We start from the raw sequence: 26,994 nt of genomic DNA, 5'->3' as shown, positions 1-26,994 counted from the left end.
CACACTTGTACCTGATGGGGGTCCCGTGCACAGGGGCGGGGGCTTCCACCCACTGCAGCCGTTGGGCTCGGGGCTTAAGCTTTTCATCTTCCATCAAAGAGAAATCTGGTGCCTTCATCAGCAGCAGCTAACGCAAAATTCATAGAATCATAGAATCACAGAATGGTTTGGATTGGAAGGGACCTTAAAGCCCCCCCCAAGTCCCACCCCCTGCCCTGGGCAGGGACACCTCCCACCAGACCAGGTTGCTCCAAGCCCCCTCCAACCTGGCCTTGAACCCCTCCAGGGATGGGGCAGCCACAGCTTCTCTGGGCAACCTGGGCCAGGCTCTCACCACCCTCACAGCAAAGAAGTTCTTCCCCACATCTCATCTCCGTCTCTCCTCTTTCAGTGTCAAACCCTTCCCCCTCCTCCTATGGCTCCCCTCCCTGATCCAGAGTCCCTCCCCATCTCTCCTGGAGCCCCTTGAGGGACTGGAAGGGGCTCAAAGGTCTCCCCGGAGCCTTCTCTTCTCCAGGCTGAACCCCCCAACTCTCTCAGCCCGTCCTCCCAGCAGAGGGGCTCCAGCCCTCCCAGCATCTCTGTGGCCTCCTCTGGCCCTGCTCCAACAGGTCCATGTCCTGCATTCCCAGTGCAGAAGGAAAGCAGCATGGCTAGAGCCGCACGGTTACACAATTAATTCACAGCAGAATGAGGGGGGTTGCACCCCACCCCGGGCCGGGCTGCAGTGGGGGCTGCGGGAACGGAGGAAGAGAGCGGGGGAAAGGCTGAGCGTGACCCGGACACGCAGCTCACGTTGTGTCCCCATCTTAAAACGCACAAGAAGGATGATGCAATTTGCCACAGGGCCATTTTTCACGATCTTTTATCAGAGTCATTTAGAAACAGCAGCAGAGGCTGGTGAGGCAGCGCTGCGATGACTGAACTCACGCTCACCTCTCTAAGCAGCCTGGGAAATATTAACCACAGACCTGAAGTGAATATATCCAAAGCCGCAGGGTTTTTTTCTATTTTTTTTTCTTTCTTTTCTTTCTTTTTTTTTTTTTTTAATCCCATCTGCCATGATACTTTATAAAGGCATTTGTAATACTGCAGAAAAGAAGAACCGAAAATTCCAGAGGTGCATTTTATGCAGTATGAAATATGGTCTCCTCCAGTTTCGTATCTTCAATTCAGCTGCTGCCGTATTCCACTGTAGTACTCAGCTTGAAAGGAACTGCATGATGGCACAGATGAACAAATATGTTACATGTACAAAGGAGAAATGAATCCTGCCAACACCTTTGAGGAAATTTAAATGTGAAATCTGAACTAAAACAGAGTTTTAAACTAAAACTTCAAAGAATTTTTTTTCCCCCAAAACTTGTTTTCTTTAAACTCCTATTAACCAGCCTTAATTTAATTTTCAGTGCAGCAGTTGTTGCTTACCAAAAACTTCCTAAATAATATATGATTAGTGTTAATACTGTATTTTAGGTGGACAAATGTATATGGCATTACACAGTTAGCTGAGGACCCAGTGCCTCGTGTGAGATCAAACTGGTCCCCGTTTCACACTTTCAAAAAGTCTGGCAACCCCAGAAAACTACATTATGAAGATGCACATTCATTCCACCACGTCCCCACGCGCCTGTGGGAATGAGAACTCTACATTTCTAATACATGCAAAAGCCCAATTCCTAATGAACCAGGTGGTTCCAAGAAAGAGCGGGACCTTCTGAAGAGAGGGACAGGTTGGTCTTTGGTTTGTGCTTTGCAGAGGGAGCCCTTGCTGGGGGCTCCTGCTTTCAAGTGTTTGGCCACTGAAATCCAGAGATGGTCCGACAATGATCTCGGTAGGGTCCGAGTCTGAACATCAGTGAAGATAAATCACACCTTAACAGATGTGTGAGCAAGGTCAAAACTTCCAACAGTGACACGGAAGGTGGAAACCGTCCTCCATCCCCATCACAACATGGCTCAGCGCCCAGGCACGGGCTGGTTCCATCGAAGCAAATCCACTTCTCTGGAAGTGACCTAAAAACACACACCTGGCACGCCAGCCTTCCCACAGCTCCCACGCAGAGCAGAAACAGGCCGAGCTCTGGCTCCAGAACGCACAAGAAACGCCAAAATGAAGATCTTAATCTTTACCAGTTGCAAAGCATGTGGCTGTGAACCTGAATTCAGATTCAGGAGTAACTCAACCGTCTGTCTTCCACTTTCCCCTGCGGTGTCTCCGTGTCATGTTGGACACCCAATAGCCGCCGGACAGTGAGGGCTTTCCCTTGGCTGTTGCCCAGTTGCCGGTGGGAGCCCTGGAGCTGCTGGGTGTGTGGACCATCAACCGCTGCTCCACCAGAAACCACCACCACGGGAGAGGTTTCCCACGGCTTCACGCCCTGCCTCTTCTGGGTATAAATCACGTATCAAGCGCTGAAAGGCAAGGGAAGATGTTAATATATTGAATATTACTTTATTTCTAGTTCAGCTTATAAAAAGTACTCCTTCTTTGCCAAAGTGTGTTCATTTCTTCACATGCTGATACCTATCCTCCCTGCAAGTGGATATATATATATATATATCTGTTTTTACAACCCTGGCATCGTGACAGCTGGCAGCATGTTACCTTTGGTATATTCTACAAAGCTCTTCTCCAAACACAGTCACTGAAGGAGCCACTGGCAGGTCTGGCTACCCCCTGCCAACCGCCCTCCCGTCTCCCAACCGTATTCTGGCCGTATTCCCTTACAGCGGGAAAGCGCCGTCGCCTCCCGCACAGCAGGACCCATCCCACGTGAGGTGGACAGCGGGGTCTGCCTGGGAAAAAGCTTCAGCACGGCAAGACGTGACGATGGAGAACTATTTTTCTAATGTTCCTACCCCGCAGTCATTTCCAAGATGAAAATTCTCTCCTTGCGGTCCAACTGGAGGATGAAAATTTGTATCAGTGAGCCTAAAACTTCTGTAACCCTCCACCAACACCTGCGGGAGTCCTTGCCACAGTCCTTGCTTGCCAAAAGTTTATCCATTCCAGCCTACCCAGCTCACCACGAAAAAGAATTTCCCATATTCCTCACCTCCTGAACTGTCTTGAGGTGCTTTAACTGTCTGAGATCTGCTTTCCCCATGACCCGAGATGATGTTTAAACGCCTGGAGGACACACCTCGACCACCGTCCAGCTTGTAACGAGAACCAGCTGGAGGTGGCCAGCCGTGCTGGGACTCGCAGGTGGCCCACAACTTGACCTCGGCGATGGCTCGGGGCATCACAAAGTGACTAATGCAGGGCTCGCTGCTGGCTGGAAACAGTGAGGAGGTATCTGAAGCTCTAGAGTTTATGGCTACCGAAGCAATAAAATTCAGGCAAGTTGTGTATAACGAGAAATATGAAGCAAGCCGGGGAGTTCTGTGCCGGTGAAGATCTGAGAGACCGACATGGGGACGAGCTCAAGCCTCTGGCTGATTATTTCCCAGATACACTACTGAACAGGGTGCAGCACCTAGATATGGTTTTAAATAAAAGCGAGGGTCAGGGTGCCAGAGATGGGGGCACAGAGAAGGTGGCTCCCAAACCCCGAGTCCCTCCCAGGAGCTGCATCCCCAGCAGCATCGCTCCCAGGTGCCCATCTGCACAGCGAGTTCCATCTCAGGAACTCCCCTCCTCAGCTTGCTCAGAGCCCACGGCAGCTTTTTCGAAGCACCACTTATTTCTCCGGCTCGTACCTCTCCCACAAGCTGCTTCCCCTCGCGTGGCACAGCCCAGCTCCGCTTCGACGTGCGAATCCACCACCGAAACTTGAAGTTCCCCTACCAGCACCCAGTGACCAAGGAAGCTGTGATTCCCCCGGAGGAGGACGGCTGGGGACCGAGTGATTTGCTTGAAAGTCGCAGAGGATGCTGAGGTAGGGCAGAAGAGAAGCAGACGCAGCATCTCCTGAGAGCACAGCGAGTTTCTGCTCTTCACACTTCACCCCCGAGCCGGTAACGGTCCACGCAGCCAAGAGACGATAAAGGTCCACGGGGAAAACCCACCGAGCCCAGGAACGCAGATCTACCGTGGGAAAACACAAAAGCAGCAGACCCTCCTGAGCAATAATTCACATTTTCTCCCCAAAAAAACAGATCTAAGTTATCCTGGGATGATTCTGTCCCCTAACGCAGGAGGGGCTGTAAAAGGGCTCAGAAAAAGGAGGGCGCTTGCGGAGGAAAAATCGCAGATTCGAAAGAAATTTTCACTTTGCCTCCAAAGGAAAAAAAAACAACAAACCACACACAAATGATACCTGGCTTTCTTCAGCAGAAAACTGGGAAATCTTGTCTGAAAAGTGCAGAAAAAATTGTTTGGATCAGAAGAGGAGCAAAGCAGTTTTCCACAAATCACAAAAACATGGACACTTTCTGTGGAAAGCAGATAATTTCTGCAAGCATTTTTGTTGCCGAGGTCTCTGCCGCTTCGCCTCCCCTCGCTGCTGCGGGTGGCTGCGCTGGGCTCCCTTCCTGCTGGTGGGAGCTGATGGGGCCTCCTGACCTAACCCTTAGTCAAGCTGAAGGTGGGCTCCAGGATCTCGTCGCCAGCCAGCAGAAAACAAACACGCTCTAAATTGAAAGGAGCCAGAAGCACCCGTGTGGCAAGGGATGACCTGATCTCTTGGTGGTTTCCGTCTTGGACCTACCACTGGCATTGTCCAAGCTCAGGACCAAATCTGACCTTTCCCTTCTGAGCTCTTGAAGCGTGCAACATCTCCACATGAGCCAAGTCTAGCGTGGGAAGCAGAACTAGAGAAGAGCCTGACATTTCACGGCAGAAGTCACCGCTGCCTCCACAGCATCTGCGGAGAGAGGGCTTGGCCTCCAAACAACCCTTCTAGTACAGGCATCAAACGGCTCTGTGTCACATCAGATGGACTAACCTTCATGACCACAAGATGAGATTAATCACATTTATCATACTCTTGCAAAAGGAGATAAATCTGTGTTACCCTGAGACTCCTTGCTGACTGGATAAACCATTCTGTCAATCTGGATAAAAATGAAACGGGCCCAACGCTGTCCTATTTTTTTCTCATGTGAGTGAGAATTAAATGAAGTGGTGTAATTAAGGCTATACACCAGTGCTAAGAGCGTAAAAAATAACATCAGAGTCCAAAAGTCTGTCCTTATTTCATGACAAATACCGTGACGATGGATGGCCACTTGAAAATACCGCTTATTTGTGATAAATTTCTAAATTCTGTTGTATGAAGCCATGAAGTTCAGCACTAGCATGATGGAAAACTCAAACTTTGAAGAACAGCTGCATGAAGTAGAAGGCACATGATACCCAGCTACAGATATAAAACTGAACAAATAAATCAACAGACTTAAAATAAAAATCACGTATTACAGCCATAAGTCACCCCAAGTCTTTATGTCCTGTTATCTTGCACATTAAAAAAAAAAACAAATACATTTTTTCTCTTGCTCATGTGTGACTTTGGAGGAGCAGGCTGGAAGAAGTCCAACAGCTGATACATCTACAGTGTTTCCATGGGGCCCCAATCCAAAATGCAACATGACAGAACAAGAGGAATGGTACAGAAACTCTCCCCATCACCTCCAAGACAGCTTAACGAGAGTCTCTCAGCACCTGTAATCAGATATTTTTCTTTTCTTTTTTTTTTTAAACTATGCACAGAACTTGATTTAAAGTGTTTTATTTGATGGGGGAAAAGCCCAGTTTCATACCTGCATCCTCTCCAGCACACGGGACCGCTGACAGGACCGGGCAGACGGACCAGCTCCTGGCTGACAGACAGACACTACTCAGGATGGTCCACATGGCCACACAAGCATCTTCCAAAACTTATGGATTGGAGTCTCACGTCTTGAACCAAAGTCCTGGTGAGCCACCAGATCACGAATGCTTCGGGAACTGGTTCCAGTTTTGGCCTCCCCCTGTGACACCAGGTGGATGGAGGAATTCCCAGCTTCGCCAGCGGCCCCTTCCCAGGGCAAATTTCTACAAATTTGAAATTTCAGAAATTCTGCAAAGTAGCTCCTCTCCTTTATTTCCAGCATTTTCAATCCCTGGAAAAGGAAACGTAAATAACAAGCAGTAAGTCAGATTGTTCTGGTCCTCTAAATACTTTGTATTTCAGATTATTCTCTTTAACAGTGGTGAAGGCACTGCTTAATGGTATCCTGTCAACACTCAGCTGGATGTTCCCCTCCAACGCAAAACGCGCCCTTTGCATGATGCAAAACTCCTTGAACAATATTAATAAGCAACAACCGTCAGGCAGAATAATACTGGAAAAACGGAAGAACAAATTCTTGCGAAGCCTCTAGTTGGTGATGTTTGACAAGTGGCATAAAAAGGCAACCCCTTCTTTAAGGTCTCTTTTCTCATCAGTATTTTTCATGCAGCCACAATCAGGTGCATCCACCACCTGCTTAAACAAGGTCTTTAAATCCAAAGTGATGGTACCATTTTCAGGACATTTTAATGTGTATCTTTCACGCATGAACGCAGAGGTCCTACAGCACATGAACATTCTTTGGGTTCCTCAGCCCAGCTCCTCCTCTTGTTGTCATCTCCTTCACAATTGCCCGTATTCCTATTTTGCAACTTATTTACCTACACAAACTGTTTAGAGAAGGAAGCCAGCATGCCTGCCATTTAAAGGACAGCCTCCAAGGCTTTGAGCTGTATTACCTGTGAAGCTGGCTCACAACAGCAGATGGACTTTCCTCAGTCACAGGGTAAACAGTTTCAAAGGCCATATTTATATATTATTTTTTTTTTTTTAGCTAGTTGGAGTAGTTACTCTGCCAGTAACAAAAGGCACAGCCACTAAAGAGAATGGTGGGGAAAGCTGATGTAAACTCCAGGTCAAGCCTTTGGAGAAGCTTGATGGCTTCTCAGCTGCTTCCGTTCAGCTGGGACTGACTCATGCATCGTCCTGGGAAGCAGCTGCATTTCTACCCTGTATTTACAGGGCTTCAGGCCATGTTTAAGCTGAATTTCCCTGCACAATAGTAGTGGCTGGTGACAGTCCTATTTGTTTATACAGCTAATGGGAAGTCATATAAACTGGCACCGCTCTCATGGCATCTGTCACCTGCACCTCGCACCCAGCCACCACCATTTACTGGCAATAATGAGCATATGGAGACACAGGGATCACTCACTCACATCACGAAACAAGACGAAATCCAACACTTCAATGTGCAGAGCATCGTTTGTCTCGAATAACTAACACTAAAGTTGAAACCTGAGCTGTTTGGCACTTTGTCATCACAGCGCTTTTGTCTCAGGAAACGTGATTTAGATCAGAGGGGAATTTCCCACAAGCAGATTTGAATTTTGCTTAAATCACCACAAATAAATATAAAATAAAAAGAAGATGTATCAGTTGTGTTTATTTAAAAAAAAAAAAACACAACCCAACAAAACACAAAAGAACATCTGTCTTGTTGAAATGAACTGAAATATTTAATTTTTGCTCAGCCGGACTGGGACCCGTGTCCACCTGAGCTACCATCCAGCCATGAAGCTTCTAAGTAATTTAGAAATAATTTCTAAATAATCACCTGACTCCACTTCTGCGGTCAGAGTCCTCAGCCAGACTACATTGCTTATAACACAATCTATTTAACCTTTAATTACAACCTGGTGCTACCCCATGGATGTTCATCACCGCTAACGAGACGGTTCCCAAGGGATGAAACCCTGCTTCCCGGTGCACCCTGTCCTGTTCTGGCATTAAGGAGCACCACGGTGGGTAACTGTCCCGAGTGTGGGGTTCAGTGGAGACCCTTCTTACGCTGTATAGTGAAAGGGTGAGAGAAAAACCTGAAAATTTGGATTTTCAGCTTCATACCTGACATTTTTCTATCTCTGTTAACGCCCAGTAGTGCTCTCACAAGACCAGAAGAAAGTGTCGAGACCAACAGTTATGTAACACAGCTAATATTAATCAGTTGAGTCACAGCAATTATGTCAAAATTTCCTGCAGAGAACGTGTTTCGTTTGCTTACAGTGTTGTTTTGTTTTGCTTTACTTCCCAAAGTCCCTGCAAATACCTTTTGAGCCCTTGTCTAAGAACAAGCCAACAAATGCAAGTTGACCTTCAAACACGCAAGGTGCTCGAGCAGGTGAGCTCTTGGGGACAGAGCGAGCCTTCCCCGGGAGATGTGGCATCACCCCCCTCCCGTGTCCATCACCCCCCTTGCTCCTCACGCTGCAGCAGAAGCCGCAGCTCTCTCAAGCTTCGCTCACCACGAGGCAGCTCGGCTTTTTGCAGCTATTTTCGGCACCCGCCGCTGCACAGCGGCCAAGTTCACAGGCGTATTTGTGTGATTTTTTTGGGTTGGTTTTTTTTTTTCATAACTTCCTCCAAGAAGGTCTTTTTTTTTTTTTTTTTCCTCCATGCTAAGCCCAACGTTTTGACTCTTCCTAGGTCAACCAAAAGGCATCTTGTCTTGGCATCGTGCCTATCTGCCTGGGCCAGTCGCAGCGTTTCTTATGAACGTGCCAGCTCCTTGGGTGGGGAGAGCAGGCTGGGAGGGGGGAACCCAACTTATTTACCAAGATCCCATCAAAAACTGTCTCCGTAGAGCAGGCTCAGCATCTTCAGGGCTAAAAGGGTAAGGATTTGGGTGTTTCCCCATGGGAAGGCAGTTCCCAGGTGGCTTCCCGCTGGGTACATGCTTTGGGGAGCGAAAGCAATGCTATTTTTCTTCCGTTTGTTGAGCCTGCATTGGGTTCCCCGTCCTCCTGGGGACTTCACCGAGCCCCTGGTACGTGCCAAGGCTGTGAGCTACTGCACTGCTTGAGAGCAGAGGGGAAGGCGGAGGAAACGACACCGGCAGGGTGTTAGTGCACGAGGAGACACACACTCCGGACGCACGATAACAACATCCTGCCAAGAGCAGAGCGCTCCGTTTGCCAGCAGCCCTACAGGTCTCCAGCTCGAACCCTGTGGTGCCCGAGGTCTGTGCAAGAGTCTTGGATGTACACGGAACAACCTCAAGTTGTTCCTCCCCACCAGGCGAGGTTTAGGATAGATACTGGGAAAAATTTCTTCACCAAAAGGGCTGTCAAGCCTTGGAAGAGGCTGCCCAGGGAAGTGGTGGAGTCACCATCCCTGGAGGTATTTAAAAGCCAGGCAGAGGTGGTGCTGAGGGACATGGGTCAGTGGTGGGTTTGGCAGTGTTGGGTTGATGGTTGGACTCGATGTCCTGAAAGGTCTTTTCCAACTGTAATGATTCTATGATCAAGCAAGTGCTGATATGCTTACACTTGCTCGTTTACAACAGCAGAGGATTGACCTCTAATCCTCCTCTCTCACACATCAATAAAGCTCTAGGCATAAGTTCGGAGCAGGTTGGAAGTGCTCGGAATTGCTGGGAACGCTGCGGCTGAACTGGGGCTCTGGAACCAGCTCTGGGTCCCGATGGCTGCAGACAAGGAGCTGCTCCTGGGGGTTTTTCCCAGGTACTAATTCACCCCATGGGGTCCAGACCTGCTCTGAGTCCCGGCCAGGGCTGCAGCTCCCTGCCCCGGAGAGCTCACCATGTCATGCAGATTCAGAGGTTACTAATAAACCACACAAGGGAAGGGCGGAGGGTGAGCACACTTGTGCTCAGAGCATCAAACATGAGCTGGCATTTGATGTACTCAAGCGTTTTTCTTCTCTTTTTCAATTGCTGCTTTCATTCTTTGACCTTTTTTTTTTTTTCCTTTTAATGTGCAAACGTTACTTTCAAGCTCTTCTTGTTCTCACATCAAGGTGCATGCAGTCAGCTTTCTCACAGCAAAATCGCCCAAAAGCTTTAAAACCTAAAAGATGGGGGGATTACCGAGGAGAGACTTCATTTACACCCTCATGTGACACCTTCCGCTCTAGAAAAGCTCCCTGGAGGCTCCCAAACCAGTCCGGCCCAGTGTCCAGCCAACAGCCCCTTTCCAGAGATGTGGATGAGGTGTCTACTTTGAGGATGGACCAGGAGAGCCTGGTTCTCAGCTGATCCCCCAACACTCGCTTCCTCATCCACGTTAACCAGCTCCAAAACCCAAGTCTGCTCTCTTGGACGTACACCACTCAGCCACCAAGACCCAACAAACCCCAGAGCTTTCCAGTTCAATGACACTGAAACCATTGTGTAACACTGGTCCCAGTCCCAGCTCCTCAGGACTGCTGCAACCCCCCGGTATGTGCAATCCCACCCACGCATCCTTCCCATGCAAAGAAAACAGCGGCGAAATCACAGGGGTACGAACGCCACCATGAGAAATTCACTGTGATGCTACTGGAAACACACTGTGGTTACCCTGCTACCAAAAAAACCCCCAAAAGACCAAAAAATTGAAAGGCGGAAATGGGTGTTGGGGTTTGTGGAGCCCACAATACTCGGGGTAGTTGGTCGATGGATCAAAAAAGCCTCCACCAGGTTCGTGGCTTTCGCTCCCTTGTCTGTAGTCCTTTGCCATATGGGCCTGACCCAGCACACAGACACGTTCTCCTGATTCCCCAGCAGGTTTGTTTCTATTCGAGGATGTAAAAGGCTTGCAATCCCTCTGCGTGGATTGATGTTGATAATGATGGATGAGGTCCATGTCCTCAACGTGGACCAAACCCCTGACTCCGGAGAAACCCCTACCCAGGTGCTTCCCACCCTCCTCTAGGCGTGCTCAGCATCAGCTCCTGGTAGATATTTCATAGAATCATGGAATTGTTTGGGTAGGAAGGAACCTTAAAGATGATCCAGTGCCACCTCCTGCCCTGGGCAGGGACACCTCCCACCAGACCAGGTTGCTCCAAGCCCCCTCCAACCTGGCCTTGAACCCCTCCAGGGATGGGGCAGCCACAGCTTCTCTGGGCAGCCTGGGCCAGGCTCTCACCACCCTCACACCAAAGAAGTTCTTCCCCACATCTCATCTCCATCTCCCCTCTTTCAGGGTCAAACCCTTCCCCCTCCTCCTATGGCTCCCCTCCCTGATCCAGAGTCCCTCCCCAGCTTTCCTGAAGCCCCTTTAGGGACTGGAAGGGGCTCTAAGGTCTCCCCGGAGCCTTCTCTTCTCCAGGCTGAATCCCCCCAACTCAGCCTATCCTCCAACAGCTCCCAGAAGCTGCCCAGCTTGTTGCCACTTCTGCAGGCTACAGGGGATGACGGGCAACAGCTCGTTCTGTGGGGCCACTTGGCAACCCATCAGCGGTGCACGTGCACGTCCGCACACCCAACAGCATCCAGCTCCCATTCTTCCCATGCAACATACCATTTATTTTCCAGTTGCCTGAGAATTTCTGTGCTTCAGAACAGTGCTTCATCTCAGGAACACCTCAATATCTAATTATCACCTTAATTGAGGCTTGATTTGTTCTAGCAATTAAATTAAGGCAACAAAGCAAAACCAAGAGTATGGAAACATCTAGGCTGCCTGACTGTCCAGCTAAGTAACTCCCAATAATTTCATTCATCTAAGTCACTCGAATCAACAATAAAATGAAGGTCATCGGGGAAACTGCTCTGCATCAACAGGAAGCGCGATGGAATGCTTCAAGCAGAAGACTCGGATCAGGAAACGTGCCACTATTTGCTTTTCCTCTCTATTCTGCACTTTCATCCTCTACGAAACAGGAATGCTGACATTTTTCCTAGCCTGTAGGTGCATATTAAACCACTTCATGAACATTTATGGGGCAATCAAAGAGGTTCAGATGAAAAGGGATGAAGATGTGGAACCTTGGGAGGTTGTGAGTGACTCAGAAGAGCTGAGAAGAGAAGAGCTCCGGGAAGCGCGGAGGCAGGATTCCTCTGCAGGGAACGCAGTGGGCACAGCGGGTGCAAGACAAGCACCAAACCAGGGGAAGGAAATGCCCTGGAAACAAATGAGACCAGGCAAAAAGCCATGGAAAGCACCTTGGAAGCTGTCCCCAACTGAATATCCTTTTTCAAATTATAATATTACTATATATCATTTTTTATATATCAATATATCAAATAATAATGTTAATATATCATAATAATGTTACATAACAACACTGTTAGATATACCTAACGAGAAGACTTTATTTCCCCCTCACTGCCCAAAAGTTGGACTGACTTAGGCCACTTCTTCCTATCCCTGGATCCTGGGACAGGAAAAGATGTTCCACATGGCAGCTGGAAGGGTTATTGCAGGGTTAAAATAATAAGACTAAAATAAAACTAAATTATATAAATAAGGCTAGGAAATACTGGCTGTAGCTCAACTCCAAAACCAAAGCACCAGCTGGATTTGTTAAATAGTCATCATTAAATCAAATACATCTCCATCAGCAACTTATTATGCTGCTAATTTAGCAAGATGGTTCAATTTTTTTTTTTTTTTATGAGTGCATTTTATAGTACCTGGACATTGGAGCAGTCTTCTATGTACAGAGTCCAGCAGTCAAAATTACGACTGCTATTAGGCTGCAATTAGCTGGGTAGGGAACACTGCCCACCTCACTGCAGCAGCTTGAGGATGAGCCAAAACTTTTCTGTCAATCTGCTTTTTTCCCTATTTTTTTTTTTTTAAGCAGAAAACTGAGTTTCTGACGAAACGGTTTCCCAGCAGCTGTTATTTGCTTTCCAAGGAAGCCCCTCTGTGATGTTTTTAATTTTCAGTGGGTTAAACGTTGCCAGAACTTTTTTTCTGGGGGGGATGGGGGCGGGAATTAAACTAGTTTTGTTTTGCCAGTTTTCTGGCAAACGGGAATGTGCTCGTACCCCAGTTTGGGGTTAGTTGCTTGCCTTCTCCAGACCTGCCCGGCAAAGCCCCCATCAGCCCGTTGGCCGCGTCCTTCTGCTGCTTCTCCCTGATTTATGGGAAGCGTTATTTTCCACCCTGCTGACTCAAGGTTCGCACAGCCCATCCTAACGTCTTATTTACGGCCGGGTGACCCTGAACCCGGCTCGGGCGATACCGCGGCACCTTCCGCCCACGCAGGTTTGAAGGCACCACGGGTGCTCCTCGCCGCGGTAACCCTCATCATCATGGTTGGGTTTGTTCCTTCCAAACCACGGGATTTACTCCCAGGGTGTTTAACTCCTGATTAATTCAGGTTTTCCCCTCCCCGTGGCCAGGTTTGCGCAGCAGAGCCAAGGTGAGGGTGGCAAGGCGAGGGTTCTCCCCACCCGCCCTGGTACCCACACACATCAAGGGACTTCTAATCCCTTATTGCCACCAGCCTGCGCCTTCCAACTAATACAGAAGCTGGCCAGGATTTGATTACGTACTTCATCAGTGTTAACGACCAGATCATGGCAGCAGCAATCAATGACCCAGCAGCGGTTACCCCAGGTCCATCACCTCGCCTGCCTCCTGCCAGCTCTTCGTGCTTTTGCGGGAGATTTGCTGACCAGCTTCAAACCAAACTGAAAGCCAATGCAGACAACTGCTTCATCCCTTTTTTCCCCCCCCCTTTTTTTTTTTTAATTTCCTTGTCAGGGTGTTTTTCCCCAGATCGCAAGAGCCGCAAAGGAAAGCTTCTGCCAACGCAGACCAGCCATGGGGGCTGTCTCCGCACTGCAACGCAATCCCTTCTCAGAAACGGCAGCGCCAAGAGGAAACCAGACACTGTCACAAGTCCATGTCCAAGTCAAACATGTCAACGTTACAAGCCCTCACAAACAAAAATAACCCTCACTTGGAAGCTACAGTCCCTCCTGCTCAAGGCCATAATACAGTCATGTTCTGGGGCTCAAAACAGCCCAAAAGTCCCCAGCTCCCCAGCGCCCAGCCTGGCTCCCGTGGTGGGACCATTCGGCACATCAGGAAGGCAAAACTCATCCCGGGGCACCCACGGGATCAGAAACACGGACACAAGATCTGCAAATCAGCCAGCCCTCGCGGCTGAATCGAGAAGGTGACCTGGCAAGCCTGGCTCCGCTTCTCCAGCTGTCTCCGTTGGGATGGGGACCTGGGCACCCCAGTCCAGCCCAAATGCCCTCTAATGGAAAGCAGTGCATGAGGAGAAGGGGGGACAGGGCAATGGTGCACCCTCTGCCTGGACGTGAAGGAGAGCCAGGACCAGGACTCTTACAGCCCAGAGTGTCCAGTCAGCAGCACCTACAGACACAATTCCCAATCCAAAAGCTCGCCCGTATTCCAGCTGCATGACTTAAATAAAATACAGTCTTAGCCACCAGAGATATTGTCTTCTTTCTCCCACCATGTCTCCAAGGCAAAAACCCCCCAGATATTACCACGGAGATTTCCCGACTGTAGCAGAGAAAAATCGTATTATTAAAACACTCACACAGGCTTTTTTGTCCTTTGTTTTGTGTATGCTCTTGGTTCTAAACAAGGGAGAACAGACAAGATAAATTAGGGGAGAAGATGTACTTCAACAAATAAATACACTTTTTGTTTTGTTTTGTTGGGTTTTTTTCCTAAAACTGTCTCGATTCTGTTTATACTGGCTAGGAGACTGCATCCTCTCTTCTTCTCCAACATCCCAAACAAAACCCGAGCTAATGACGTGATTCCCCTACTCAAGGTCACAGGCCTGATTTTGCGGGAGCGTGCAGCTGAGTGCTGTACCCGGGACGGAACTCAAAACTCCATTTAAAATGGGCCAAGTACCAAAAACTTAAACAATTTGCTTCACAGGAGGAAAAGCACTTAGGGAATGCTTTTCTCTCAGAAGAAAGGAGGCGAGCTGGAAAGCTCCTGGGTCACCGTGAGGGCTTCACCCAGAGGAAGCTGCAGGGCAAGCTGCGACGCTGCCGAAGGCAACGGCAAAGCTCCTCTCCGCCGGGGTGGAACCGGGATTCTGCTCCATCTCCTGTGGGCTACACCCAAGGAGGAAGGAGGGGAGTTCAAAGAGAGAAAGGATGGCTCGCTGCTCAAACCTGCCTGCAGAAAAAAAATAAAATAAAAGAAAAATAAATAAATAAGGTCATTTCCCAGCTGAGAAACTCACCTGGGGCGTCAGTGCCTTAAAATAGCAGCCGTGGCTCTGCCCAGCCGCTCCCTGCGCACGCCGCGCACGAGGGATGCACGGGGCGGCCGGCGGGCAATCTCTCCCCAAACAAGGAAATCACCAGGAGAGGAGGAGGGTTGTTGACACAAGAAAACCTGCCTCAGCTCCCAAGGCCCCAGTTCGCTTGCCGAGAGAAGAAAACAGATCGGGTTTGAATCACCAGCGGGTGGGAGATCTCGGGGTGCGGATGGAGGGGGTGCGGTACCTGGGGCTTTGCAGCGTGGCTGGTGGAGACCACACGAGCACGAGTCCATCCCTCCTCTCCTGCCACCGCCTCTGCCAGCTGGAGAGGGATGCCCGGGGCTGGCAGGAGCCCTCGGGGAGGAGAGAGGAGAACGGCTTTTCTGCGGGTGATTCCAGCTTCGAGTGTTTGTGAAACGCTCTGTCTTGGCACCAGGCAGAGGTCTTTCTCGAGGTGAGCTTGCATGAATCACACAAGGAAGTAGAGCCATATAAAACCGGGGAAGCTGAAATGACTACGGAGAGGGCAGCTTCTTCAGAGATGGGGATCTGTTCTTCAGCTCCTAGACCCACATTCAGATGTGGGAGTGACAGCGGAGGGACAGTCCCCCCCCCGGCACTCTGCTGAGGACCCCAGAGGCACCGGAGAGCTCGTTGCCTCCGATGAGCAAGGCTGAGCTCGTTTAGATGATGAGTGTGCTGCTGACTCTCCCCTCCAAGGCAAGAGGGAAGGGACACTTGCTCTGCTCTCCCCAGTAGACTTTGGTCGTGAGGAATAATGAGGGATTTGAGTCATCGCCACTGATCCATCATTCAGGGGAAAAAAACCAACAGCTTTCTTTTCATTGCTGTATTGTGGCAGAAAAGATAAGCAGAGGGAAAAAAAAAGCCACAGGGAATCCCTCACAAGTTTCTGTACTTCATCTGTCGGGACTAATAAAAGCAGTTACAACTGCAGGGCTCATACTCACACAGCTGGATATAAAGTGACACAGTCACTGCGAGGAAATACCTCATCAGCACTATTAGAACAGGCTGCCCTTCACTTTCAGACCAGCTTCTGGCCCTCCATCCATCCGGAGGGAGGTGCAGGAGCATCCCCCGAAGCAGCTCCCGTGGCCTGTCCCCTCGTGAGAGCGGGTGCGTGCACCACCTGCGCCCGCCACGCTTCCTGCGCAGCGCTTTTATTCACACTGTATTCGATAATAAACTCAAGCTCTTTTAGCGACAGCTCTTCCACAGCACCTTCGTGCGCTGAGGGACCTCCCGTATGCACGCTGGCTGTCGCCGGCCTCTCACACGCTACGGTTTTATCAACCACAATACTTGTTCGGCGGAAGATGATGCAAGGGCTGCATGGGAAGTGTCAGCTATTTTGTACAAAGCTGTTTATTGTTTCAGAAAAGAGAGTCTCAGAATGGAAGGGAGGCTGCCATGTTTACCGACCTCCTCAAGGAGGAGGCTTTTTGGCCATGCCTTTTCTTTCCTGAGAGGGAGGGGGAAATAGCAGGGTGCAGAAATCGGTGCGTGCCAGTGAAGGGGTGAAACGGAGCAGCGCCGTCCCTGACCCATGGTCCCCCTGTGCTGCACCCGCTCGGCTTCCTCCTGGGGACTGAACTCCAAGGGTTCAGTGGATAAGACAATCCTTTTTCTATCTAATCTCTCCTCTGCTGCGTTAATTATCTTGGCATGAACACATATTGGTTCTTCTACCGCTCAGTTCCTCGCCCTGGCTGGGAGCAGCGGCCACGGTGCTGCTGGGGCTGGGGGAGCTGGTCCATGCTCCATCCCGCGCTGCTGCCAAGGAGCGGAGGTGGCATCGCCCTCCCCAGGAAAGGGGGTCTATGACCCATGCAAATAACGCACGTGGAATTAAAATATCTGCCTGCTGTCTTTCACGCAGCTTGCAGTTACCCTTCTCTCCTAAGGGGCACAAAATCAGCTCAGCTTCATCAGTTCCAGCCGTCTCCATCACCACTAACCTCACCGGAGCCTGCTGCATCCAGGCATAGCACAGCATACGTGGACAAAGGAAGAATTTAAACCACTGCATATTGATAAAAACAGACGTAGGTGATAAGTAGCAACTTCTGAACGTGCATTAAAAGCAGGTGGGTACAGTAACGAATCACTAGAAGCAGAGTTGTTCTGATTACACAAGAAGGCAGGGCTGGACCTGCCGTCCCTGCCCAGGGCAAGGGGGGTTGGAACAAGATGGTCTGTCTTTAAGGTCCCTTCCAACCCAAACCATTCTGTGATTCTATGACCACCTGGTCAGTGCCAGTGGTGACCTGACCCCCTCTGCTCTGCAAAGCCCCTTCCCTGGCGGTGGAGCCCCGCGTGGCAAGCACCGAGCAGAAAGCAGTGGCCACAGCGGCGTGCGGGGCAGAGCACCTCAGTGCCATGCTGCTGCTCCAGTGACATTAATTAGAGCTGGCAACGTAACCTTTCCACCCTATGGCCTGTCTGGGAGCCATTAGCTTTTATTGCCCTCTGGAAATCATTAACCCTACATCCAAATGTCTGTCACAGACAGGAGCAGGACAAACCGGGACTGATAAACTTCAACTTTCTCCAGATTAAAACCAAATTCAGTTTTCAGACTTCTAGTGTACTCTTGCTCTCAAAAGCGGAATTGTGTGGTCGCCCTTCCCCCGGCAGGTGCTTAATAACCCCTAATATATGCAAAAATCACCATTAGCATAAGCAGCCACGGAGACCCGGCTGCAGGTGCACGTTGCCTGCAGGACCTGCTGGCAGCCCCCACGGGACATGGGCTCCTGTGGACAAACATTCCTGCAGCACCTCACCAGGCTTGGGTCCAGAGACGCAAGGATGGCTCCGGTCACATTAATTAAAGCACATTGACAATGCTTTAAAACCAATTTCACACTTCTAGAAAGCAACGTCAGGCCAGTTCAGGGCTTCCCATCAGCAGGCATCACGGCCTCTGTAATGACACCAGGGTAATTAGCAGGTTGGCAGGACCACGCCGCCTGTCCCCCAGCCTGGGCAGCCCCCCAGCATCACGGCTCGGTGAAACCCAAGACCTGAGCACCTTTAATTTCCAAGGCTCATAACATACATTCCCCAGGAAGGAAAAATGCTGTTTTTTAAGCTTGCAGAAACGCTGCACGTTGCGGGACGCGGGGGTTACCATCTTTCGGTAACCCTGTGGGCAAGTGATTTCAGTGGACAGAACACAATTAATGCTTTTCAACAGTCATTATGGGAACGGCAGAGGAAAAAAAAGAAGAGGCTCAACGTTTGACACCTCTGGATTTCCCCACTCTGCACCTTCCACCACCAGATGAGGCAAAGGCAGAAGCTGTTTCATCTGGGGAGCCAAGAGCAGACGAAGCTGCTGTGTCACGTCCAGGCAACAGCAGACACCCCGGGTTCACACCACCCTGCCTGGTGAGAATCTGCTGTTCAAGACCATCCCTTTCCCGTAAAAGAGGTGGCAGAACTGGTTCTGCAGCCCTTGGGTGACACGACAACCTGCTGGTGGAAAACAAGGTGCTTATAAGGGAGAGTGAGCAAGGAAGTGAGCTTTATCCAGCTTAATCACTGGGTTAATTACTTGTACACCCAATGAACACCATCTAAGTTGTACGACTAGTGTAAAACCTCCTTAAGTAGGGTTCACTTACAACCAGAGTCTCTCACCCATGAAACCATAGCCCTCACTCCAGCAGCAGTGACATGGATCGCTCCCAAGTGCCGGTCCAGGTGAAGAATAGAGGGAGAAGCAGCTGCCCTGAGGTTTTTCACCAGGACAACTGAGGTCAACAAGTCACACAAGGTGTTCCCCTTTCTCCAGCGACACAGTCTCAGCGGGGAGAGGCTTATTTGGGCTGTTAAACTCAGCAGCATAAGGATATATTATGGGGGTATCTTGCTAAAATAAATGCAAAGGCTCCATAAGGCAAAGGGGACTGACCCAAACCCCTCCAAAGTCACTGAGCGCTTTTACCAGCAGCTTAATTGCCCCCCAGGCCAGGAAATCTCCCCTCTCCCTGCAGATTTGCAAAGGAAACAGCTCCAGGCATTTCGATGAACAAATGTACAGGCTCCCGATGGGGGAAAACCAAAACGCAACCCATACTGGGGGCTTAATGGGACCTTGCACACAGAAAATAATCCTCAAAAGCAAATTAGCAAAGAAAATTGGTGCAGACCCTGCTCTGCTGAAGATTTCTCAGCCGTTTTCCCAGTGCAGTGCACAGACTCCTCCGTGGCCACGCGAGAATGGCTGCACTGGAGGAGGAAGGGATGATGCATCGATGGATTAGTGGGGATTGGTGGGCTCATTAGCAGAGTAATTTGATGTGCCCATGAATGCAGCTTCCGCGCTGCAGAACGGGCAGCGAAACGGGGGTTACAGGAGTTCTGCATCGGGATGAATCCATCTGGAAGCGGCGGCTGGATCCCACCGCTGCCAATGGAGCTTCCTTCCTGTGGCCTCGGACACCGATCCCACGGGAGGGGATGGAGAGGAGGAGCCCACAGAGGTGGGGATGGCTCCGTTCCGCTGGACCTCTGGCAACCACCTCCTTGACAGCCAGGGCCTGGCCAGGAGTAACTGGAGCAATTTTTATTAATCCACTGAGGAACGACTGCACAGTGAGCGTATCTTGCTGGAGAGGGAAGAACCTGCTCGTCCCTTCCGCAGCCACGGCGTGCCACCAAGGGCGTCCAGCGCTTGACATCTCCTTTGCCTGTTTCCTCAATCAAACCCACCTGGATTTTCTCCACCAGCCCCAGCCCCTTCCATCTCTCTTCTACAAATAATCCCCCTCCCGGGTCTCCCCCCGCCTCCCCGGCAGCAGAGCTCTGCCTACATTCCTCCCCCACAACGCTTCATAGCAGGTATATTGAAAAGCCTGGAGCATTTATTTTTTAAAAAAAGAAGACTGTATTTGGGGTTTTTTTAAGCTATTGTAGCTGAGCTGGCTCCAGGATGGGGCTGTGCTTGGCAGATGTCCATGGCTGCTGCGAAGCGATAAGTGCGGCTGCCGCAGCCGCCCGCGATGAGACAGGAAAGGGTGGGATGGGTGTCAGCCCGAGAACAAGCTGTGACAAACACCGGGCAGGAGACTGTCTGAAACTCCTGAGATGCTGAAGGGGCGACCGCAGACCTCCCGGGCCCACGGAGGAAAAGAAGCCCCACAGACCCACGTTATGGGTCCCAGATCCAAATCCAGTTGTGTTTTCCATGCTTTTCTACACCTTTCTCTCCAGCCCTGCGTCAGGCGACGTAAAAGCTCTTTGCTGTCGCCCCACAGACCTGAACTTGACCTCCAGCCCTGGGGACAAACTCAATGTGGGAGTGAAGCCAAGGGTTTCTGTGCAAAAGTCCCAGCACAATGAGGAGATGTGGCTCCCACGCTACAGCTCAAAGCCTGACTTTGGCTTCCAGAGGAAAAAAAAAACAAATGGGCAAAACCCAAGATGAAACCATACCCAGGCTTTCCAGACTGGGGGCTGGCAGCTGGAGGGTCGGGCCCCGAGGGTGAGAAAGTCATTTGTGGGCACAAGGTTGGCAAGGGCTTAGGGAGGACGCCAGGGCCTCCTTTGTGCCTGTCAAACAGAGTGACTACTGTGTACAGCAATTACTGGGGTTAAATAAGAACAGAGAAACACTCTGCTGAGGAAGAGTGACTCCACCAAGCTGCACTTCCAGCAGGGGAGAGAAAAGGAGATGGTGATAATCAAGTGCAGAGAAGGGCAAGAAGACGGGCAGTAAAACCACACGCTCTTCCAGGTGCTCAAGGCAAAGCTCTGGCACAGGATTTTGATCACAGATGGGGTAAAACTGGACTCAGTGCATTCATTTCTTCCTGACAGCTCTGACAGGACCACAGGTCTCTACCCTCAACCTGAGATCTTCCTCTAAGACCTGTCAGAGCCGCTGATCTTCTCCCAGGACCCCTCAGATCTGGAAGCTCTTCAGAGTGTCCAAGTCCCTCAAAAGAAGCAAGTGTTGGGGTCTCCAAGCCGAGCCCCTCCTTCAAACCCTTCCTCCAGATGCAGATGTGGAGGCTACCACGAAGTGTCAGACCATGGTGGGTGTCTCCAATGTCTGAGCCCACACGGACTGCATGACTGCGCTCCCCCCGGTTGCCCTTTGAGCATCTTCCAGTCTCTCTTCCTCTGAACCTCACCCCAGATATCTCCACACGCTGGTGCTCCACAGGCTCCACGTCCTCACCCTCACACCCTGGCCCAGGCAGAAGGTACCTGCTGCTCCCCTCGTTATTTCCGCATGAGCAATTAGCACCTGCAGAGAGAGCCTGAGAGACTGCCAGCCTCCTCCTCTCTGGGGAAAATGGGCTCTACATGTTCTCTGCAACTGTTTTAACCCGTGTCTTGCTCCAGGCACTTGGAGACTCCTTCCCATGGGAGCTGGCTCCGGCAATAACACTAGGGGAAGGAGAGAGAAGGCAGGAGGGAAGAGCCCTTGGTTCACATGGCTTTTTGAGCAGTGCTGATCTTGACCCTGGCTGTTTCTCATTCCTGTGGACAACTGAACCTGTTTGCCATCAGGGCAGCGTAAGGGAAGCATCACAGAGGTGGAAACTTGTGTCTTGCCTTGAGAGGACGTTCCTCGCTGCCTTGGCCAGGAGGGATGGCAGCCCAAAGGCTGGGACACCAGGACAGCCCCCGGCAGCCCCCAGCAAACCACCAGCACAAGCAGAAAGATGGAGCCCAGCGAGGGATGCGGCGACCCGCACTGCTGCCCATGGACCCCCCCAGGGCTCCCACCCAGCCTGCCAGGACCTCCTCCAGCCGGCACCCAGGGCCACCCGCGCTTCTCGTGGGTGCCACTGCCCTCTGCAGTCCCCAGAGGAACACGCAGCTTGCACCCACGCAGCCGGGACATCCCTCCGGCGTCCTCTCCTTCCAGCCTCACCTCACACGGGCTTCCCTACAAAGTCCCAGCCCAGAGGATAATTCATCCATAGAAATGCATTTACCTGCGGTGGGAGCGATGGACACGGCGCTGGGGGGAAGGCAAAGCCCCTGACCCCCCCACCCCGCGCATCGCCCCGATGGGAACCCCCCAACCCAGCCGCGGGTCCTGCAGAAGGTGCCGAGGAATGGCCGAAAGCCCGGTTACCCACACCAATCCCTCCACCCCGACCGTTTGCAGGAAACCTTCCCTCTTCCAGCCAGAAACCTGCCCCGCGCACCCGAGAGCGGGGCCGTGGCCACCCCCTGCCTTCGGTCACACAGTCTGGGACGTGCCTGGCTCGACACGGGTGTCTCAGCCTCCGCCAGCTGCTTTAGGCTGCGTTCAAAATCAGTAAAGGCTCAGCCTGTGGAGTGTAACACGAAAGTGGAAGTCGGAGCGGTCGAGGTGAGGAGGCAGAAGAGCAGCACCGGGGGGGAACACGCTGCAGAGGACAACAGCTTTGGCAACTCACGTAAAGGTCCTTCTTGAAGCTTTCTAGATGGCTGAGACCTGGCTGGGTCTGGGTCAGGGCAGGACAGAGGGCTGGGCAGTGGCAGCTCAGAGGGAGCCACCACATCTTCAGATATCCATGGAGATGCATCGCTCCAGAGGCAGGGAGCCATCAGAACACCTTCACTGTCCCTCTGGCTGGCTGCTGAGGGAAGGGACAGCAGCCAGGAGCTCCCAGGGAGCTGCAAGGGATGGTGATCCTTCACCAGCACCGGGTTTTCCCCTTTTCCAGGCATTGGGATCATGAGGTCCCAACCAAAAGCATCTCCTGGGCCCTGCGAGGACTTGGGGAGTGTGGCATCAGGCAGATGCCTTGCCCCGTCCTGCCCCAGCTCTGGGATGGGGGATGCTGCCCCTTCACAAGTCCTGCTCCTTCTGCCCGGGGCTGGTGGACCTTCTGCAAACTAAACCCAATCCCACCCAATCCCGTATTCCTGCTCCACAGAGCAGAGTTCTGCATGTCCAGTGAGATTCCCTGCTTTCTCCTCGTCCTGCAGCTGAGAAGACCACACTCCCTGCCATCTGACAGCGAGGACCGGCCTCGGGAGAACCCCACTGAACCCCTGCTCTGCATGGAGATACCAGGAGAAGTCCCCAGGAAGTCCTCTGCCGGCAGGGGACTGGTTTTTGGAGGTGTCCTGGGAAGCCTGGCAGGCTGCCGGCCAGCACGGACCTTGCTCTGCGCACGCTGGCCAAGCCGGTGGGCGAGCAGCTAGGGTTTGGGATAAACAGTTCTGCTTTGAAGGCTTTTCTCGGTAAACCCGTCAGATTATTACATGTAAAATCTATCCCTTCGTGCAAGAAGTGGGCACAGAGCCCCTTGGTTTCTGTGGGGTGTTGGCACAAGCGCTGAGCAGTATTTGCTCTGCAGCAGCAAAGTTAATCATAGAAGCCGTCTGGTCTGCGGCTTGTTTGCGAAACAGAAAGCAGAAGATAAGAAAGGGCATGGGTGCTGAGGGCGCGGGCACTGGGCGCCTTCACCACAGCTCAAACAGGGGCTCCCACGGCCCCCGCGCCACCCCGACCTCCTGCCATGCCTCCCCGCTCCAGTTTTAAAAGCGCTGATACGGGTAAGAAGGACGGCGAGGCTGGGCTGATTGCCGGGGGGAGAAGTGGAAGAAGGATCATAGAATCATAGAACGGTTAGAGATGGAAGGGACCTTAAAGATTCATAGATTGGTCCAGGCCGGAAGGGACCTCCAAAGGTCATCTAGTCCGACCTCCCCGCAGTCAGCAGGGACACCCCCAACTAGACGACGAGTTCCAACCCCCCTGCCATGGGCAGGGACACCTCCACTAGAGCAGGTTGCTCCAAGCCCCATCCAGCCTGGCCGTAAACACCTCCAGGGATGGGGCAGCCACATCTGTTCCCCGCAGAGCTGGAGGCTCAGATATCCACAGGTACCCACCACCTTATCCCAGTGCGGCACACTCAGCTTCCAGTACCATGAGCTGGTACCGGTTTTCAAGACCCCATAAGCTGAACAAGAGCCTGTGGGACAAATCCATCCAACGTTTAGTTCTGCCAGAGCTTATACAAATTAATTGCTGGTAAAACTGCATCTGTAGATACAGAATCCCAAGTGCTCTGGGAGCAACATCTCGATGGAGAAACAACACGACACCACCACGAACTCAGACCCTGAATGCCGAAACCCCCCAACTCACACCGTTACAAGACACTCGGGCAACACAAATGCATCTCCGTTGTCCCTGCCCCATTCCTTGCCGCAGATGCTCACTTGCTGCATGAGGTTTCTCTGCTCTGCTCCAGCCTGGAATTTTCTCTCTGTGCTGGTAAAACCCTGCTCCGAGGAGAAACCCCATCATCTCACCAGCTCCTCCAAGGTACTCTCTGCTAGAATATTTATTGTGTGATCCCAGGGCTTGGCCTCAGCCTCACAGTCTCGTTTCTTGGGCTGAGAGAAAGCAGTGACAATAACGCTGCTGTTTTAGTGACCGGCCTAAACCACTTAATTTTCAAATGAAAATTCACTTTACATATCCAAAGCTCAGCTCTGTGACTGCTCCCAGCGCTCAGCACTTCCCAAGAGCATCTCCTCGGCTGCTGCTCCTGCCTGCACCGTCGCCACCAACCACCCTGTTATTGGGCTCCGGAGACATCCGCCTCCTCCAGCCACTGCTCCCACAGCTCCCTCCATCCCTGCTCCTAGCCACAGCTCCCTCCATCCCTGCTCCTGGGCCTGGGACGGGGATGTCAGAGCAACCTTCAATCCGCCACTGCCTGGAGAGTGTCCACGACCCTGCCCCTTTGCAGGGGAAGCAGAAGGGTGTTACTTGCTCCTCACTAAGCTACAGCTGGGCTGGGGGAAAGGCAAGCCCCGAGGGTGGCTGAACTGTTCGATGTGTGAAGGACTCTGTTCTCAAGGGGAGAACACGCAGAGACCACAGCTGGTGCTGTGAACAGAGGAACAAACTGAATTTCATCTGCCAAAGGGAAGGGTAAAGCCTGGGGCGCTTGGCTCCGGCAGCGGGGACCCTGTCCCCATGGGTCTCCATCCTCAGCAGCTCTCAGTCCAGCCTTGGTCCAGCCTCAGCCTCAGCCCCTTGTCCCAGCCCCCCGGCTCACACACTCCCACCGGTCTCCTCTAAATCCACAGCTATTTCTCATCCTTTTCAGGTTCACTGAATTTCTCCTGGCCTTGACATGTTCTTCCTGCTGTAGCACCACCAGTGTGTACCAGAGCTACGATTAATACTTGACCTGACATAGAACAGATGGAAAATAAGCTTTTATTTTATTCTAATGTCTTTCAATCAGCTTATATTTGTGCAACGGATCTTTACACAATCCCTTCTCCCTTCCCAAATGCAAATTCCCTGCTGGGAGCAGGGAGGGAGGCTGGGCGGGCAGCGCTGTTCCCAGGAAAGGTCACCAGAACTACGGCCAGCCGAGAGACAGGGGTCAAGCCTTGCCTCCCTCTTGGCTGGAATAAAATAAATAACTACAGAAACAAAAGCCAAGCCGAGGCGGACATCCAGGACAGGACGTTTTCAGCTCAGACAATTAAAGTTAGCAGAGTTCTAAGCAACTGGAAACTCGAAAACAGGAACTTGCAGTGGGATAAACTGAACAAAACCAGAGCGAGGGGCAGCAGAGCCCGGCTCCTGGGCAGCCTGGGGGAACCTGCCGTCTCCGAGAGCGCACGCACGAAAGAAAATGCCCAAATTGTACTTTAAAAGTCAGACTTTCACAGGTGCCAGCTCCCAGCAGTCTGACAGCCCGGCCCTTGGGATGCAGGGAGCTTGTGGGATCCCCGGGAGCAGCCGGACGGAGGCAGTGGGGAAGGGGGGACGAAGGGGACTTTATCGCTATCTTATTTGCCAAAAGGGCTGTTATTCCACCCAAACTCGCACCTGCCCGCGACAGAGGAGGAGAGCACCGAAGAGCCAAGAAGCGAACGGGAGGCAACAGCTCCCCTCCACCCCCCGCAGCGACACCCCCCGCCCCGGCACCCACCGGCTGCGGGCAGGTACCTATAGATCCATATGCGCTGTCTCCCGCCGGGCTCGGCCCCGCTCCCCGACCGTACGCAGCCCCCTCCCAGCGCATCCTGACCCTCCGTCCCCCCCATTCCCCTCGGCTTCCCCCTCCCTGGAACCCGCGGGGGGTGCCCGGGGACCCGCGAGAGGACCCGCTTACCTCCGGGTGCCGTGGGGCAGGCGAGGGATGCTCCGGGGTGGGTACCCCGGGTGGGATGATGCTCCGGGGTGGGTATCCCGGGGGGATGCTCCGGCAGAGGATGCTCCGGGGGGGTTGCTCGAGAGGTGATGTTCCGGCCGGGATGCTCCAGGCGGGGATGCTCGGGGAAGGATACTTCGGGGGGGATACGATGCCGACCGATCGCCCGCCGCCCCCAGCCCCGCCGCGGCCCCGCTCCGCAGTGACACCGCGCTTCGCTTTCGCTTTCCCTTTCCCTGCGAAGAAGGGGCGGCCCCGGCTGCCGGCCGCCCTCCGGGGAAGGGGCTGGGGGGGGGGGGGGCACGGCTCGGCCCCCGCACCCCTAGGGGCTGGGCTGGGCGAGCCCGGGGCTGGGGGTGCTCGGGGTGGACCTGAGCCGGGGCCGCGGGTACCCAAAATCGGTGGGCAAAGCGACTCCTCGCTAGCGTTACACGTGAATTTATTTCTTCCCGAGCTACCTAAATGCAATGGTCCCCACGACTCGCAGCACAGGGGGCAAAGAGGAACCTTAGCTCTTCACCACAGAGACCGGAGTCCCTGTAGATGTGACACAGCTGGTCCCCACCAGGTGATTCACCATGTGGGACTTGGAAGTGGAGGCACTTGGGATGTAGGGAGCGACTTCCCCCAAGAAAAAGCAGTTTCGTACCACAGGAGAGCTCCTTCCGACCAGCAGGAGCTACATGAATGCTCACAGCTTGGAAAAAACCTCTCAGAGCCATGAGATTTCTGATGGCCAAAGACAATTAACGAACAAATCAAAAGGAAATTAACTTGGTTCACCCCAAGGTCAAAGAATGCTCCAGATGGTCACAATTAAGATGCCTCGAGAAGCCTCACTTCCAGCTGGGAGTCAACAAAGTAAGAGTTTCCTCTCACCGAGGGGA

At 52.1% G+C, this 26,994-nt stretch overlaps 1 long non-coding RNA gene across 1 annotated transcript; it reads right to left on the bottom strand.

Moving 5' to 3' along the window:
• Positions 1–1,048: 1,048 nt before the first annotated feature.
• On the bottom strand, positions 1,049–26,345 carry LOC141470475 (uncharacterized). The gene is made up of 4 exons (XR_012463485.1): positions 26,069–26,345; positions 5,707–6,048; positions 3,706–4,033; positions 1,049–2,415 (listed from the first exon to the last, which is right to left on the bottom strand). It is a non-coding gene; the product is annotated as an uncharacterized lncRNA (long non-coding RNA).
• Between the last annotated feature and the right edge of the window lie 649 nt (positions 26,346–26,994).

The sequence above is a fragment of the Numenius arquata genome, chromosome 11 (assembly GCF_964106895.1).
Source record: "Numenius arquata chromosome 11, bNumArq3.hap1.1, whole genome shotgun sequence".
Classification (NCBI taxonomy): Eukaryota; Metazoa; Chordata; class Aves; order Charadriiformes; family Scolopacidae; genus Numenius; species Numenius arquata.
Note: the sequence above shows the minus strand (reverse complement) of the source record. Positions and strands in the feature narration are given on the sequence as shown.